Genomic DNA, 17,541 nt, shown 5'->3' with positions numbered 1-17,541 from the left:
TCCCTGGCAGGGACTAAGGGCACACAACATACCACACCTCCGCCCCCTGCCTGCTGAAACTCACACAAGCGGGGCCCCCCCACTAATGGAATGGCATCGCGTACCGGAACGCAGCCGGCGGCCAGCAACGGCCTGTAACTTGAGGCTCGGGGATGGAACTTGAATCCCTTAACTGACTTACAATCCTCTTTGCCACAATTGTGCTTATGCACACTGCCCCTTAGACTAACACGGTTGTCCCTCTCAATTGAGATAATGGACGGTGGCCCGTTTCGCCACTGCCCTTTTGGTATTCTAGTGGGACTCACCCACAGTTGGTTACTGTTGTTTATTGTTTTTCCCCTACCTGATGTCTTCCTGAATAATGTTGAGTGTACTGTAGGGGGTGGATACGGGAATGCTGAGAACAGCGATGAGAGGGCCTTTGGTGGGGCTGCTGGCTGTAAGATTGTTGGGGAGGAGTACACACTGCTAGTATGTCTGCAATAAAGATATGTACTTGGAACATCAGAGGTATGCACACACCTGCGCGCAGATACCAAATACACTCCTACCTGAAAAGACAGCAAGTACAGATTGCGCTCCTGCAGGAGACGCCCCTATGTGGGGCAGAGGGGGCCGCACTGCGGCGCAGGTGGAGGGGTCAACTGTACGCCACTGAATACTCCTCGTTTGCCCGCGGGACACTACTATGGGTCAGGCCGGGCACCCCCTTCACAATGTCCGAAGTTCTCACGGACCAGGGGGGGGAGATATGTCCTGGTGAAGGGTCGCATAGACGGGCAGCCAGTAGTCCTGGCATCCATTTACTCTCCAAACACAGACCAGGGAAGCTTCCTGACACACCTTTCGTAGAAACTGGCGCCCTGGCACGGTGTCCCCTGGGTACTGGGGGGTGACTACAACACGGTGCTGGACCCTGTGCTGGACCGCTCGGCCCCGCCCAGGCCAGACGCCACATCCCTAGGGGCCACGAAGGCACTCACACGGTGGGCGGCGCAGTGGGACCTGAAAGATGCATGGCGCGCGCACAACCCAGACACCAGGGTATACTCTTACTACTCGGGGGCACACGCGCTGCACGTCCGCCTAGACAGGTACATGGTGTCAACGGAAATGCTACCGCACATCACTGAGTCCCAATACCTCGGCCGGACACACTCGGACCACAACCCACACACGCTGGCAGTAGCTTGGGAACGCCCACACCCACCCATCCCTACATGGCGACTACAGCCTGCTATGCTACTCGACGCCCCCTTTAGAGACTCCCTGCAGGCCCGCGTAGCACAATACTTCACTGACAACTCGGGCACAGCGTCCTCTCCGAGAGTGGAATGGGACGCCTTCAAGGTGGTGATACGGGGTCATTGCCTGGGTACGCAAGGAAGCATGCAGAAGAAACTAGAGGCGGACTTGCGCAGGGTGGAAGCGGACTTACTCCGCTGGGAACGGGAGGCGGTGGCTGGCGCAGGTGACCGGCTGCGGGAGGCCCGAGAGGAACATGCGGCGCTACTGGAAAGACTGAGACACATTAATTTTGCGCCCACTCTGCGCGAGTACACCAACACAGTGACAAGCCAGGGAGACTACTGGCTTGGCTGGTCAAACAAGAGTCCCGCACGGAGCCCGTGTCCGCTATCCACACAGCTGAGGAAGAGATAGTGTATACACAAAGCAAGATACATCGGGCGTTCGTGGGGCACTACCAGGCCTTGTACAAGTCACAACTGAGGATCTCCGCGGCCACCATCGCGGATTACCTAGCGGACATTCAACTGCCTTCACTAACGGACGCACAACAGGGGGATCTGGGAGCACCGTTTACTCAAGAGGAAATGCGTGAGGCCATTTTGGCGCTGTCCAATGGCAAGTCCCCCAGCCCAGATGGCCTACCCGCCGAATTCTTTAAGGCTTGCTCGGACACACTGGTCCCGGAGATGCTCAAGCTGTATGCAAACGCAATTGAGGACTCGGCGCTCCCAGACTCGCTCAACGAGGCAAACCTGGTCTCGCTACTGAAGCCAGGCAGGGATGGTACGTGCATGGGGTCCTACAGGCCTTTAGCCATGTTGAACACGGACTACAAAATCTTCACCTCCCTGTTGGCCCGCCGCCTGGCCTTGTAATTCCCGGCCCTGGTGCATACTGACCAAAACGGGTTCATGCCGGCGAGGAGCACTTCTCGTAACCTGCGTCGCCTCTTCCGGGTTCAGGAAGCGGCCACACTGCTCTGGCCGATATCGGGGGGCCTCGTCCTAGACTTAGAGAAGGCCTTTGACTCGGTGGAGGAGCGGTGCTGGACAAACTTGGCGTTGGGGACGCCTTCGCGGAAATGGTCGGGCTGCTTTACCAAAGGCCTGGCGTCCGAGTGCGGACAGGCAGGCTGCTGTCGGAGACGGTGCGGGTACGTAGAGGCACCAGGCAGGGCTGCACCCTGTCACCCCTCCTTTTCTCTCTGGCCATCGAGCCCCTGGCAGCTCTACTGCGCGACAAGGGAGCAGAATGGGGGATCCCGCTGGCTGATGGGATGCACACGGTCTCGCTCTACGCAGACGATCTACTGCTCTATGTGCGAGACCTCACCGCGGTGCCCGCCGCGCTGTCGGACATTTTCCGGACCTTCGAGGAAGTGTCGGGCCTCAGGGTCAATTGGGCCAAGTCCGGGGTATACGCATTCAGCCCGGACCTGGAGGAGTGCGACGTGCACCTTGGAGGCGCTCGGCTCGCTTGGTACCCGACTACGTTCAAGTACCTCGGGCTGCACATCTATAGAGATCCGCAGAGCATACTGGAGGGCAATCTGGTGCGCGCTATCTCCTCGCTGCGGGCCCAGATGACCTTCTGGAAGACCTTACCATTGAACGTGCCCAGCCGGATTGCACTGTCTAAAATGATAGCGCTACCCAGGCTACTCTACCACTTCGAGAATATCCCACTGTATGTCCCCACGAGGATCTTCCGCGAACTGGAATCGATGCTCCGCGGCTTAATCTGGAACAAGGGGCACCCACGAGTGGCCCTGGCGAAGTTGTACTCCCCGACGGCGGAGGGTGGGTTGGCAGTCCCCAACATGGAGCTGTACTACCTGGCTGTGCAACTGCAATGGGTGACGTATTGGCTCAGCGACTCGCACCTCGATGACACCGCCAACGCAGAATACCAGTGGACACACCCACAGGTGTGCCCCCTGTTTCACCCACTGACCAAGGGACCCCGCCCTCTGCCCCTGCACATGGCCGTAGCCCGTAAATGCTTCATCCGTAGCCTGAAGCTGACACAGACTGTCAGGCCGTATGCCCCAGCCCTCCCCCTGGTGGGCACCCCCCGGAGGAGTGGGATGGTGACACCACGTAACATGGAACTCTGGACTACTGCCGGCGTGGAGACAATGGGCGACCTGCACGCAGACGGGGCCCTGCTTCCCTTCGCGGAACTATCGGAGAGCACGGGTCTGCCGGCAGGGCAATTCCTGCTCCACGCGTCAGTAGTAAGGGCATACACGGAATCCTTGGGGGATATCCAGGAGGAGCCCCCGATCCATCACCTAATTCAGTACCTGCATGTTATGGGCAGAGGCTCACACATTACACACTGGCTGGCGCAGGCGCTACTCATGCACACTCAGAGGCCTACACAGCCGATCAGGGACAAATGGGCAACCCACCGTGGGAGGGATTGGACAGATAAAGAATGGAACCTGGTCCTGGCCAGCCCTGTGAACGTACCGCATAACTCCCGCTTCCGAACCATTCAGTTGTATATACTACACCAGGCATACCTATCACCAGATAGAATAAACAAATACTTCGCGACCGACACTGCCGCCTGTCCCAGATGCGACCTGCTAGATGCGGACATCCTGCACATGCTCTGGAGCTGCCCATCTCTGTCCACATACTGGGGGGAGGTGACGTCACTCCTGACACACAGCACAGGCCCGGGGTTACCTGACACATGGGAGGCATGCGTCTTTGGACTATACAAAAGGACCAAACAAAACAAAATGCAAGCCCGGTTCTGGGATCTGGGCCTCATTACAGCCAAGCGACTGCTCACTCGGCACTGGAAGAGAAGGGAACCACCGACCCCCGCACACTGGTATGCATCCTTTACTAATTGGGCCAGAGCAGAGGGCACGGCGCTGCGCGGGGAAGATAGCGGGTTTGAGACAGTTCCCGATCGCGCAACTCTGGGATGACATCCTGGGGTCCTTACAGGAGGAGGGCGAGGCCAGGGGGCTCACGCAAAGGCAACTGAGATGGGTGGGCGCCCCGGGGTGACGGCACCATAGGCAGGGCTGCACGCAGCACCCCCCCCAGAGGGTAACACCAGCCTTTAGACGCGCAGGTCACGGACACAGCCAGCCGCCCACACAAGAGCTCTCTACCATACACAGACCCGACACTTGCCCTTAGCACCATAACCCTGACACCGTCCTCACGACTACACTCCCCCCCCTCTTCTCCACCCCTTTCATACCCCCACGTTTAAGGTTTCGGACTCCTGTTCTTCCCAGCTGCAAATATACCCACGATCACATAGCGATAGAAGGATGCCCCTAGCCGAGCACTCGGCAGCGAGCCCGGGCTCGGGCAGCGTCTGCCGAGACACCAACTAGGGCGACTCGTCTGTTTGCCACACACACCGCACACCGAGCTGACAGTCGGTGAGGCACCACCGCCCACCAAGCCTGTCCCCCACCAGCCCTACAGCTATCTGTACAAGCACGCCATTGACCCCCCGATTCACTGACACACTTTCAGTGCACATCGCACCGTTCGAAGGGTCATTGGGACTATACATGCCGAAGGGACGCGGCATAACGCTGCCACAACAGAAGCACTGGGACACGCCGATGCAAACGGCATTGTTTTTTGTTTGCAGAGTTCAAGGTTTATTTCTAGTAAAAATGTAAAATGAGACGTCACTTATAGAGATGACTGTGTGCTGAACAAGACTGATATGCATAAAATACCCCTGGCTTAGCACACCAGAAGATGAGTAAGATACTGCAGAATGCCTTCCCCTGTACACCTTTGACCAATCGATCCACAGACCTGTTGCAGCCGGCCCACAGGGTTGTAGGCTTTGCTATATGTACTGCACTTTTGAACAATAATAAACGTCTCGAAAAAAAAAAAAATCACAACAACTTGCGTTACAACATGCAAGGCATCTATAGGAGAGATGGTGTACATTTCACAGATTAGTGGAATAGAGTCTTCCTTTTAAACTTTAGACTCTGCATCGGTACTTACTTACAGGTACAAAAAACACTCAATGAACAAAACAGCTCTTTTTAGAGCCAAACAAAATCTAAACACTCTAACTTGTTATTTAACTGTATTTTTTTTGTTTTCTTTCTGACGTGCTCGCACCGTGCCGCACATCGCGATTTTTAAAAAAAAGAAATTTATTTTTTTTGCCCTTCGGGGTCCTTCAGGGACCCCCTGAGAAGGCCTAGGGGGTCAGGGAGATCTTCACTGCCTCCTTCACCACGTTCTCCGCTTTCATTTTTCACTCTCTTCTCAAACTACACAAAATGGCGGCTGTATGGTGCGCCTCACAACTATTTTTTTTTTTTATTCTTTTTGCCCTTCGGAGTCCTTCATGGACCCCCTGAGAAGGCGTAGGGGGTCAGGGAGACTCTACCGTGCCTCCTTTTCACGTTCTCCAATTTAGTTTTCAAAACTCTTTTATCTCGTGGGGAGCGTGCAGTGTGCACGCGCCTCCAGAATTTTTGAAAATAAATAAATTGGGGGGGGCTTTGGGGTCCTTTCAGGACCCCCTCGGAAGGACTAGGGGGTCAGGGGGTCTCCACCCTGGCCCCTTCTCATGTTTCCCACTTTTTTTGGGAGCTCCCTTCTGCCTCGAAGACAAGATGTCGCCCAACACTTCCTGATTTAGACCGATTCGAATGTTGACAGACGTCCAACAGCAAATCAGAATTTAGCTCGCTCACGCATTGGTGTGCGCATGGTGCGCGCACGGTGCGCGCCTATAGATATATTCATTTTTTTTAACTTAATTTTCTCAACAACTACTGAAAGGATTTACACCATTTAAACAAAAGGCTGATCTGCGAAACAGACTCTACCATTTTGCCAAATTTCATGTAATTCCGTTCAGCCATCCGGGCTGTAGCCGTGTCTAATCGTCCTATTTAAAATAACATGGGGAAAACACGTTTTTAAGTGCATTGCTGTGCCCTCCACCAAATGCGTTTCGGCGATCTCAGTCGCCTTGCTCGCTGGTGAGTTAGTGCTCACACCCCCTCCATGTTTTAAACTCAGTATTACCAATCCCCGGCCCCCATCCATTTAATAAACATTGTTAACAGACTACAGCAGGCTAGGCCATTGGAGTACACAGTATAAAAGACAGACTCCCTTATTTGCAACTTGTCTTAAAGGAAATCACATACTAAACTGTCACAATTAGGAAAACACATATTAAAATATGTATATACATAACACAATATAAATACATATAAATCAGTGCTTTGAATGGAACGACAATATCAAATAAATTATAAAATTGATATTGACAATACTTTTCTATACATTTAACTCCATCATGTAAAATCAACATTGACTTTGACAGTATTTTCTTTCCAAAATTGCACCCCTCGCTGCTTATTTGCTATTTAGTGGTTGGCTGCCCCATTAATGTGCAAAAACATCTAATTGTGCCTAAATAAAGTGCATATGTGCAAAACACTTTATTAAAACTCCCAGCCGGGAGTTTTAAAATTTTCTTCTGAGTGTTGTATAAAAACAAAAATCTTAACCAGGGGAACAGGGGTACTAGGTCAGAATGAATATGATTATCAATCATTTTTCATACCTGTACAAATACAAAATTATTCTCTAGTGAACTTCCAACGTTCCAAACTTTGACTGTTGCACAAATCCTACAGCCATCAATAAATAAAATTATTTTTAATACTCACACCATTACATACTTTCCAACTATTTCATGCAAAAAACGTAACTTCTCTGTAGTTATCATATAGTGACTTCCACTGGCCCTTCTAAACTTGTATCAGTGCTGGTTATAAACCCATCCATTTCAACTCAACTCAAAGCCAAACTGACTTAGCTGCCTTTTGAAATAAAAAAATCTAAAACCATACTGTAACTAAGAGAATAAATATTCTGAATATCTAAAACCAGTCAATTTTCAAATTCATATATCTACATATCTCAAATCAATAAAATTGGCCCTATATTTTATAGATAATGGTACAGATCTTCACAAATATTAAGACCTCGTGGGCTTTTCGTTTCCAGCTCTATTATGTATTTGGTCTCTAATCGACGTAACTGTTTTTCTCGATCTCCACCCCTCTTACTCATGGGAACACTGTCAATTACAAAATATTGCAACACATTCAGGTTGTTACCATGTTCTGTTTTTACACGCCTAGCCACCGGATATGTAAGGTCAGAGTTGACCGTGGCTCGCAAGTGTTGCAATATTCTCGCTTGCACTGGTAATTTCGTGCTGCCGACGTACTTTAGCCCACAACTGCATTTCAACACGTACACGGCAAATTCTGTTTTGCACGTGTAGTGCCCCCTGATTTTTATGGGGATATCTGAAAATGCGGTTGTGTATGTCGAGATGTTAGTACCAAATTTACAGGCTCGGCAGGAGCTGCATTTAAAGAACCCATTTCTGGATGAAGGACAGTTACCCTTTGCATACATCTCTGGACTGGTTTTCACTCGATCTGACCTCATTGAGTAGGCTTTACGAAATGTAAAATTGGGTTTATGTGGATACACTGTATTTAATACAGTCTCAGTCATAACTATCGGCCATTCTTTGCTCAAAATATTTTTGATGACCTGAGATTATCTACTATACGTAGTAATGAACATGCACGTTCTCTCCATGCTACCTCTCTGACTTGTAGCCCCTTGGGGTTGTCCCTCTCCATGATCTTCAGTTTGTTTCTTCTGTAGGAGGGCGCCTCTGTCAATTTGGTTAGCTTTATGTAATGTACTATTCAGGTTTTTCTCCTTGTAACCTCTCTCTAGAAGCCTTTTCTTAGTCATTTCCTGAGCTTCTGTGCGTGCCAATTCTGTACTGCACTCCCTATTCACCCTGAGAAACTCACCATAAGGTAGGCTAGCTATAGTATGGTGGGGGTGAAAGCTACTTGCATGGAGCAGAGTATTTCCTGCCGTAGGTTTCTGGAAGAGGCTAGTTTCTATTCTGCCTTACTTTATACTGACCAGAATATCTAACAAACTAATGGAGGACGAATTATTGTGATATGTAAAACTTAGATTCAGGGAATTGATATTAATAGTGTCCACAAAATGTATGGCCTCCTATATATATATATATATATATATATATATATATATATATATATATATATATATATATATATATATATATATATATATATATATATATATATATATATATATATATATATATATATATATATATATATATATATATATATATATATATATATATATATATATATATATATATATATATTATATATATATATATATATGACAACCACAATGTTCGCCGGTCTCTCTGCCTCTTAATGGCGGCGGGCCTGAGCAGGGTCGCGACACCCTTGTACTCCAACTCTAATTCCTCCGAAGATAAATCAAGAATTGCTCGAGCCCAGAAAAATACTTGCTGCAGCGTGAAGTTTAATAAAACATGCAAGCAAGTAACACGCCCGACGCGTTTCGGTGTTAAGCACCTTGGACCCGTGACCAAGGTGCTTGACACCGAAACGCGTCGGGCGTCATGCTGCAACAAGAAAATTTCTGGGCTCGAGCAATTCTTGATTTGTCTGTGAAGGAATTAGAGTTGGAATATATATATATATATATATATATATATATATATATATATATATATATATATATATATATACATAATATGAAATTTGACATCTTATCTAAAACTGTAATGTTTCAAGCAGTGAATCTCTCACTAGATCTCTTTGAGGTCTATAGGTATAGGGACAACTAATCTTAGTTGCCCAAATCCAAGCAGATCTGTCAGGGTGAGGATTCAGCAGTGGAATAAGATACAAGGGAGAGAGTTGGAAACTGCCCCTAACTCCTGCCTACCCATTTTAGCCAGGGATAATGATGAAGTAGCTAACCAGTTTGACAAATGGATCCGGACTGCTGCAAATCATGTTGCCCCTGAAACAACAATCTTAGTTAAAAGAGGTTAAGCAACCGCACCATGGTACGGACCTGATATCAAAAGTGTACAGATTAACTGCAGGAGAAGCGAACGGATTTGGAGATCCGATTACAGCAAGGAGCACAAAGCTGCCTACAATTTAAACCTAGAACAATACAAGGAGGCAATTATTGAAGCAAAGCGTGTCTACTTTACCACAAAAATTGAGACAGTCAGAAACTCCTCTAAGGAACTGTTTAAATCTGTTTAATTGTTAGCCAAACCACAGCATGATAATCAGTGTAAATCAGATAAAGCCTTTTGTAATAAAGTGGCTACCTTCTTTCAAAGTAAAATGCAACTGATTTATAACGACCTCCTAAACATGTCCGGTGCTATAGCTGGCTGTAACACCCCACCCATGATGGAGAGGGAGCCCACTGCCAGCTAACCTGTTTCAAGCAGTTATCTCATGAGGAGGCCAATCACTGCCTCCTATCCATAAAGTCATGCTTGACGAATGAACCTTATCCCCCAGCTACACTGCACCTAGTTTCTAGGAATATATGTGCATGCTTAACCCCCCTTTTACACCAAGTCATAGAAACTGGCACATACCCTTCCGCTTGGAAACTAGCGTGTATCAGGCCAATCCTCAAAAAGCCAGCCCTGGACCCTACCGTGACTAAAAACTATCGTCCAATCTCAGGGTTACCAGTGGCAGCTAAAATTCTTGAAAAAGCCATAAACAAGGAGTTGGCACAATACCTCGAATCCCAAAACTTTCTGGATCCGACACAGCATGGCTTCAGGCCCCGTCACTCCACATAGACCGACCTGATAATGGCTACTGAGGAGATACGGAAGGTGATGGATTGGGGCAGAGCGGTACTCATTCTCCTAGACCTATCAGCAGCATTTGATACCGTAAACCATACGGTGTTAGTGCAGCAGTTGAGGGACATGGGAATTGAGGATACCGCTCTGGCCTTTCTCTCCTACTTCCTAGTAGGAAGGGTGAAGTAAATCCACTGGGAGAGCCTTCAGTCTGACAACTTCCATCTGCTGTGCAGAGTACCACCAGGCTCCACTTTGTCATCAACTCTTTTAAATGTTTATGTCACCTCACTGGCCAGTCTTATCAGGAAACACGTATTTTCCCTGATCTTGTATGCGGACGATTCCCATCTCATAATATCTGTAACCAAACAACCAGAGACCGTGGCATGCAGCTTTCATGCTAGTCTGATGGAAATTATGAGCTGGATGAGCGGAAATTCCCTTAAAATAAACACAGATAAGACATAAGTCTTGGAGTTCGGCAAGGGCCCCTCACTCTGGAACAACACCTGGTGGCTGACTGAGGAGGGAAATGTCCCTGCCCTTCCATGAAAGTCAGGAACCTTGGAGTGATCTTTGATGATCAGCTCAACTTTTCAGCCAAGGTCAACAGTCTGACCTCCTCTTGCTTCTTTCTCCTGAGAAGTCTGCGGAAGATTTTTCCCTTCATCTCGCAAGAACTTTAAAAAACTGTTGTCGTAGCGCTCTTTCTTTCAAATTAAGACTATTGTAACACACTCTATTTGAACATTGATAAGAGGAAATTACAATTCTTACAAAATGCCGCTGCCCAACTGCTGGTAAACATTCCGAAAGGCCATTCCACCTCGGCTGGCAGAAGGACTTTACCCTGGCTCCCCGTCCAGCAAAGAGTGGAAATGAAGGCCCTCTGTCTGGTGCACAAAGCTCTATATGGAGGGGTCTCGGAGGAGATCCAGAAGGTGTTCTTGTGGTATTCTCCCATAAGAACCCTCAGATCCAGAAACACAGGCCTCATCCACACCCCAAAATTTCATAGAGCATGGTGGGGGGGAAGGGGGGTTGGACTCTCTCTCATTGTGCAGCCAAGTTATGGAATCAATTGCCATCTACTATGCGACTTCAATCCAACAGGTCGATCTTCAGGAAATCGCTGAAGACTTGGTTGTTCCCCTCAATCTAAATCTCCGGAGCAATGTGGCCCAAACTCCCCACATAACCACCCAGCACCAAGAGGCCACGGCATTCGAGCGCTCTATAAATAAATATCTTATCCTATCCTATCCTATATATAGATATATTACCTACTGGCAGTCGCCAGTAGGTAGTTATAGTTAGGACCTAGTTTCCATAGGAAAAGTATTTTTTGTTTTCCCAATAACTTTGGCACAGTTGGACGAATCTTCGTGAAATTTTCAAAACTAGTGATCAGCTCCAGTCAGCTCCTGTCTTGAAAGTTTCAGGGTGATTTGCCAAGTGGGGGCCAAGAAAAAAGGGGGGTCCCAAAACATGTTTTCCCCATGTAGACAAAGCTACAGCCCAAACTGCTGAATGGAATTACTACAAATTTGGCAAAGAGGTAGCCCTTGGCTCAGAAAGAGTCCTTTTTGTTAAATGGTGTAAATCCATTTGGTAGTTCCTGAGAAATTATAAAATGAAAAAGTTTCAATATCTGGAACAGCGGTGGGTAGTGTTGGTATCCATCTTGTGACTCTGCAGAACTGAAGAAATATTATAGACTTAGATAAGTGCTATATATATTTTTCACATGCCCAGCCGGACATGGAAATTTATTAGTTCAATTGTAAAATAGGAGCAAAAATAGAAGTCCACACAATTACAACAAGGCATAGTCCTGTACCTAGTATCAGGGAAAGGTAGTGAGGGAGAGAAATAGTGTGAGACAGACAATGGACAGGCAATAACTTGGAGCAAAGGTGGCTTGCACTTAATTTGAAAATAATATAGCAAGCTCTAACCAACAAAAACCACAATCAGTATACACAATGGTCAACTTGTGGCTTTGTTTGAGAAAAGTTGACATTTCAATTCCAAGCTCCTAATAAAAGGGGATCATCATCAGGACTAATAATACAATTGCTTGGTGTTTATGGTTGCCGCCTGTGGAAATAAAGGAAGACAAGGAAAAACAAAAGACAGTGACTCAGCAAGATCACTGTGATACTTCAAAGCATGTCAACAATAGTTGTGGGAATCGGCAAACAACATTTTAACAGGCGATCAGGAAAAACATTTGTTTTTAGTGCATAGAGTACTATGCGCTTTATGCATGATTGATTCAACTTGGTGCTCTGGTCATTCCGGCGAGTTGTTGGAACTAGAGCGAAGGGTTGATGGCCTAGATTACAAACTGGGCCCAAGAGCGTGAATCGGCGCGAGTGGTTATAACACTTTGTGCATTTACTAAGTGCACGGAAGGATGTCTCTACATTTGAACAGGTTGACCGAGGGGTTCTGTGTGGGAATTGACACGTGTATTTGAAACAATTGTGCAGTGCTCGGTGCAGTGATGGATGGTTAAAAGGTCGATGGCCTGCACGCGAAACAACAAGTGTGTTTTAAGGCAGTTTGTGAAATACTAAGTGCGGTGATGGTTCTAAAAGGATTTGATGGAGTGAGTGGCGCATGAGACATCGTGTGTGTTTTAAAGCAGTTTGTGCAAGACTAAGTGCTGCGACGAATGTTAAATTTGGTTGTATTGAGTGGCCCTGGGTGGTGTGCGTTGAAGAGGTGAGACCGTGGTGTTTTGACTTCCTAGCGCGGTTTGCGGCGGCGGGGAATTGAGCCGGGCTATACGACGAGTGCTCGTGTCCTGGTGGAGGGATTGGAGCGGGGACTTATGGGGAATTGCCTCTAAGTTAGGAGCCTTACCAATTCGACCCGGCATATCTTTAGAGTCAATTAGGTGATTAAAGGAGGTCCAGGCGGGGAGTCAAGCTTCCTAAGGGGAAAGAGGAGAGAATGAAGGCATGCTCGGTGGCAGTCAGGGTTATGCCGGCAGTTCGGTGTGCCTGTTTCTTTTTGGTTACCTTAACCGCCTCGCTGTGCCCAATGGGATAATGACCAGCGGGTCCCCCGTCTGCAGCTGCTAGGTTGGTCTGGGACCCTGCGTGGTATAACTGGCGTCACCGCGTGGGGTGGTGGGTTGGTGTTCTGTGTGAGCTTGGGATTGAAAGAGGAATGGGGGGGTAAGAAGGGCGGAGAGCCACACTATAGCTAGCTAGCTGCTGGTGGGCCAAGGATGCGGTGGTCCGCTTACCTCAATGGAGTCTCATAGAGTCGTGGCATCGGTGTGCTTCTGACGTTCAATGCGTGATCTGTGAGACGCCAACATGGGTGTCACGTGGAAATTGAGAGCGGAGCTGGGCTGCTACGGGACGCTTTTGTGGGCGCCATCTTGGAGAGGGAAATTCCTTGGCGGACATGTTGGAAGGGTGTCTGTTGTGAGCGCCATTTTGGAAAGGAGTATTCTTTGGCGGACATGATGTAGTGGTGCCCCAGTTACGTAGTGTATAGCGAGGGGGTAGTGAAGGGTGTGGAAACCGCACTGGTGATTTCTAAGTGCCTCTTAAGTCAGTGAAACTGAGTGCCATGTTAAGACATAATAAATAACTGAGAATAAAAACTTATTTACATTATGATATATACAATTTACACAGAACCGGAATTCACTTTTTCATTGTGGCTCAAAGAGAAAGCAGGGAGAGAACAGTCCAATTAGATCAAAACTCATGGTTAGTTAGCCCAAGGCTCATAATAAGGTTTTCCAGTCCTCAGTTCTATGTAGTCCATTTCTTATGGAGTCAAAGAGAATTATTGACTTGAGTTCTTCGCAGTTAAGTAGCTGTGCTATGTTGCCCCCTCTTTGTGGCAGTTTCAAGACTTTCAGAATTGTCCAACGAATGTCGTCCTCATCATGATTGGCTTCCGTGAAGTGATCTACCAACAGGACCTTCTGTGTCCTACATCTGATGCGGCTCCTGTGTTGACTGATCCTTGTCTTTATTTTTTGTGTCGTTTGGCCATTGTATAGTTAGTTGCAGGGACAATGTATCAAGTAAATTATGTTGCATGTCACCCTTCAAACTCGGGTGGGCCAGGTTCTGTGGGCAATGCAAAGTTAATTAGTACCCATGCAGGGGGGTATGGCTGCCCTTAGGTCCCCTGTGAGTACGTATCGAGTGGCATGAATGGCCCGTGCCCTTACAACAAAGGGACATTTAAGGCATTATTGGCCCAGTGCCAAATTTTGGGGCATGGCTGAAAAATTGTGCTGTTACTGGTGGGTACCTTTGTTGTGCTCGTTATCGACGACTCCTGAGGTAGTGTCCGGGGTACAGCTCACCATGATCTCTTCATAGAATTCGAACTCTGTATCCGAGCTGCTCTGCTGCTCCTTGGCAGCCCCCAGGGGCTCTGAAGCGGAGGGTGGAAACAGCACAGCTACCTACAGGTCAGCCACCCTCAGTCATGGTGCCTGGTACCCCATCTTCCTTAACCACTGTCTCCTAGGCCATCAGGGCACCGGTACTGGGGCTCAGACAGCCCCTGGCATGCAGCAGGTCCCAGGTCTCAAGGCTCAGCCTGTCCCCAGCATCTTGGCCCGAGGACTGCACCCGCCTGCTAGCCAGAGCGCCAAACTGGCCTTCCTCCAGGAAGCGCAGCACGTCCTTCCTGACGTCCATGGAGAGAAGTGGTGGGAGCTTGACTCAGGCATTCAGACAAGCAGTGGTATAGTTAAATGTGTAGAATGTATGTGGTCCACAAACCCCTTGCACACTACTGAGTCTCTCCTGCTAAAGTCAAGGGAATATTCTAGCCAGTTTGGAATCACACGGTGAGTCTGTGCACTCCTACAATCATCCTGACAGAAGCATTTGCTTATTTAATCTCTCAGCAGACACATAAGTGCTTATAAACTTATTGTTCTGTCAACTACTATCAGTATGAGAACCCAGTCACTGTTTATGCACTTGGAGAATGAGTCAGGCATTCAGACAAGCAGTGGTATAGTCAAATGTATGGAATGTATACGGTTCCTTAACCCCTTCCAGACTGCTAAGTCTCTCCTGCTAAAGTTCAGGGAATAGTCATGCCTGTCTGGAATCACACTGTGAATCTGTGTCCACTCCTACAATCATCCTGACATAATCATGTGCCTATTTTATCTCTCTGCTGACACATACATGCTTATAAACGTATCCTGATATCAACTATTAGCAGTATGAGAACCCAGTCACTTTTTATGCACTTGGAGAATGAGTCAGGCATTCAGACAAGCAGTGGCACAGTCAACAGTGTAGAATGCATGCAGTCACCCAACCCTTTCCAGACTACTTAGTTTCTTCTGATAAAGTCCAGGGAATAGTCTTGCCTGTCTGGAATCACACTGTGAGTCTCTGTCCACACCTACAATCATCCTGACAGAAGCATGTGCTTATTTATTCTTTCTGCTGACACATAAGTGCTTATAAACGTATCCCTCTGTTTACTCCAAGCAGAATGAGTACCCAGTCACTGTTTATGAACTTGGAGAATGAGTCAGGCATTCAGACAAGCAGTAGTATAGTCAAATGTGTAGAGTATATGCGGTCCCTTAACCCCTTCCATACTACTGAGTCTCTCCTGCTAAAGTCCAGGGAATAGTCTTGCCTGTCTGGAATCAAACTGTGAGTCTGTGTCCACTCGTACAATCACCCTGTCAGAAGCATGTGTGTATTTAATCTCTCTGCAGACACATAAGTGCACATAAACTTATCCTATAGTCAACTAGCAGCAGTATGAGAACAAAGTCAGTGGTTATGCACTTGGAGAATGAGTCAGGCATTCAGGCAAGCGGTGGTACAGTCAAATGTGTCGAATATATGCGGTTCCCTAACACCCTTTCAGACTACTGAGTCTCTCCTGCTAAAGTCCAGGGAATAGTCATGCCTGTCTGGAATCACACTGTGAGTCTGTGTCCACTCCTACAATCATCCTGTCATAATCATGTTCTTATTTATTCTCTCTGCTGACATATACATGCTTATAAACTTATCCTGACATCAACTATTAGCAGTATAAGAACCCATTCACTGTTTAGGCACTTGGAGAATGAGTCAGGCATTAAGACAAGCAGTGGCACAGTCAAAAGTGTGGAATACATGCAGTCACCTAACCCTTTCGGGACTACTGAGTCCCTTCTTCTAAAGTCGAGGGACTATTTGTCTGTTTGGAATCATACTGTGAGTCTGTGTCCACTTCTACAACCATTCTGAAAGAAGCATGTGCTTATTTAATCTCTCTGCAGACACATAAGGGCTTATACACTTTTCCTGCTGTCAACTACTAGCAGTATGAGAATCCAGTCACTGTTTATGCACTTGGAGCATGAGTCAGGCATTCAGACAAGCAGTGGTATAGTGAAATGTGTAGAATGTATTTGGTCCACAAACCCCTTGCACACTACTGAGTCTCTCCTGCTAAAGTCAAGGGAATATTCTAGCCAGTTTGGAATCACACGGTGAGTCTGTGCACTCCTACAATCATCCTGACAGAAGCCTTTGCTTATTTAATCTCTCAGCAGACACATAAGTGCTTATAAACTTATTGTCCTGTCAACTACTAACAGTATGAGAACCCAGTCACTGTTTATGCACTTGGAGAATGAGTCAGGCATTCAAACAAGCAGTGGTATAGTCAAATGTATGGAATGTATACGGTTCCTTAACCCCTTCCAGACTGCTAAGTCTCTCCTGCTAAAGTTCAGGGAATAGTCATGCCTGTCTGGAATCACACTGTGAATCTGTGTCCACTCCTACAATCATCCTGACATAATCATGTGCCTATTTTATCTCTCTGCTGACACATACATGCTTATAAACGTATCCTGATATCAATTATTAGCAGTATGAGAACCCAGTCACTTTTTATGCACTTGGAGAATGAGCCGGGCATTCAGACAAGCAGTGGCACAGTCAAAAGTGTAGAATGCATGCAGTCACCCAACCCTTTCCAGACTACTTAGTCTCTTCTGTCAAAGTCCAGGGAATAGTCTTGCCTGTCTGGAGTCACACTGTGAGTCTGTGTCCACACCTACAATCATCCTGACAGAAGCATGTGCTTATTTAATCTTTCTGCTGACACATAAGTGCTTATAAACGTATCCCTCTGTTTACTCCTAGCAGTATGAGTACCCAGTCACTGTTTAAGAACTTGGAGAATGAGTCAGGCATTCAGACAAGCGGTGGTACAGTCAAATGTGTAGAATATATGCGGTTCCCTAACCCCTTCCAGACTACTGAGTCTCTCCTGCTAAAGTCCAGGGAATAGTCATGCCTGTCTGGAATCACACTGTAAGTCTGTGTCCACTCCTACAATCATCCTGACATAATCATGTTCTCATTTAATCTCTCTGCTGACACATACATGCTTATAAACAAATCCTGATATCAACTATTTGTAGTATGAGAACCCAGTCACTGTTCATGCACTTGGAGATTGAGTCAGGCATTCAGACAAGCAGTGGCACAATCAAAAGTG

Source organism: Lissotriton vulgaris, chromosome 3_1 (assembly GCF_964263255.1).
Source record: "Lissotriton vulgaris chromosome 3_1, aLisVul1.2, whole genome shotgun sequence".
NCBI classification, from domain to species: domain Eukaryota; kingdom Metazoa; phylum Chordata; class Amphibia; order Caudata; family Salamandridae; genus Lissotriton; species Lissotriton vulgaris.
This window is presented reverse-complemented; position numbering follows the sequence as displayed.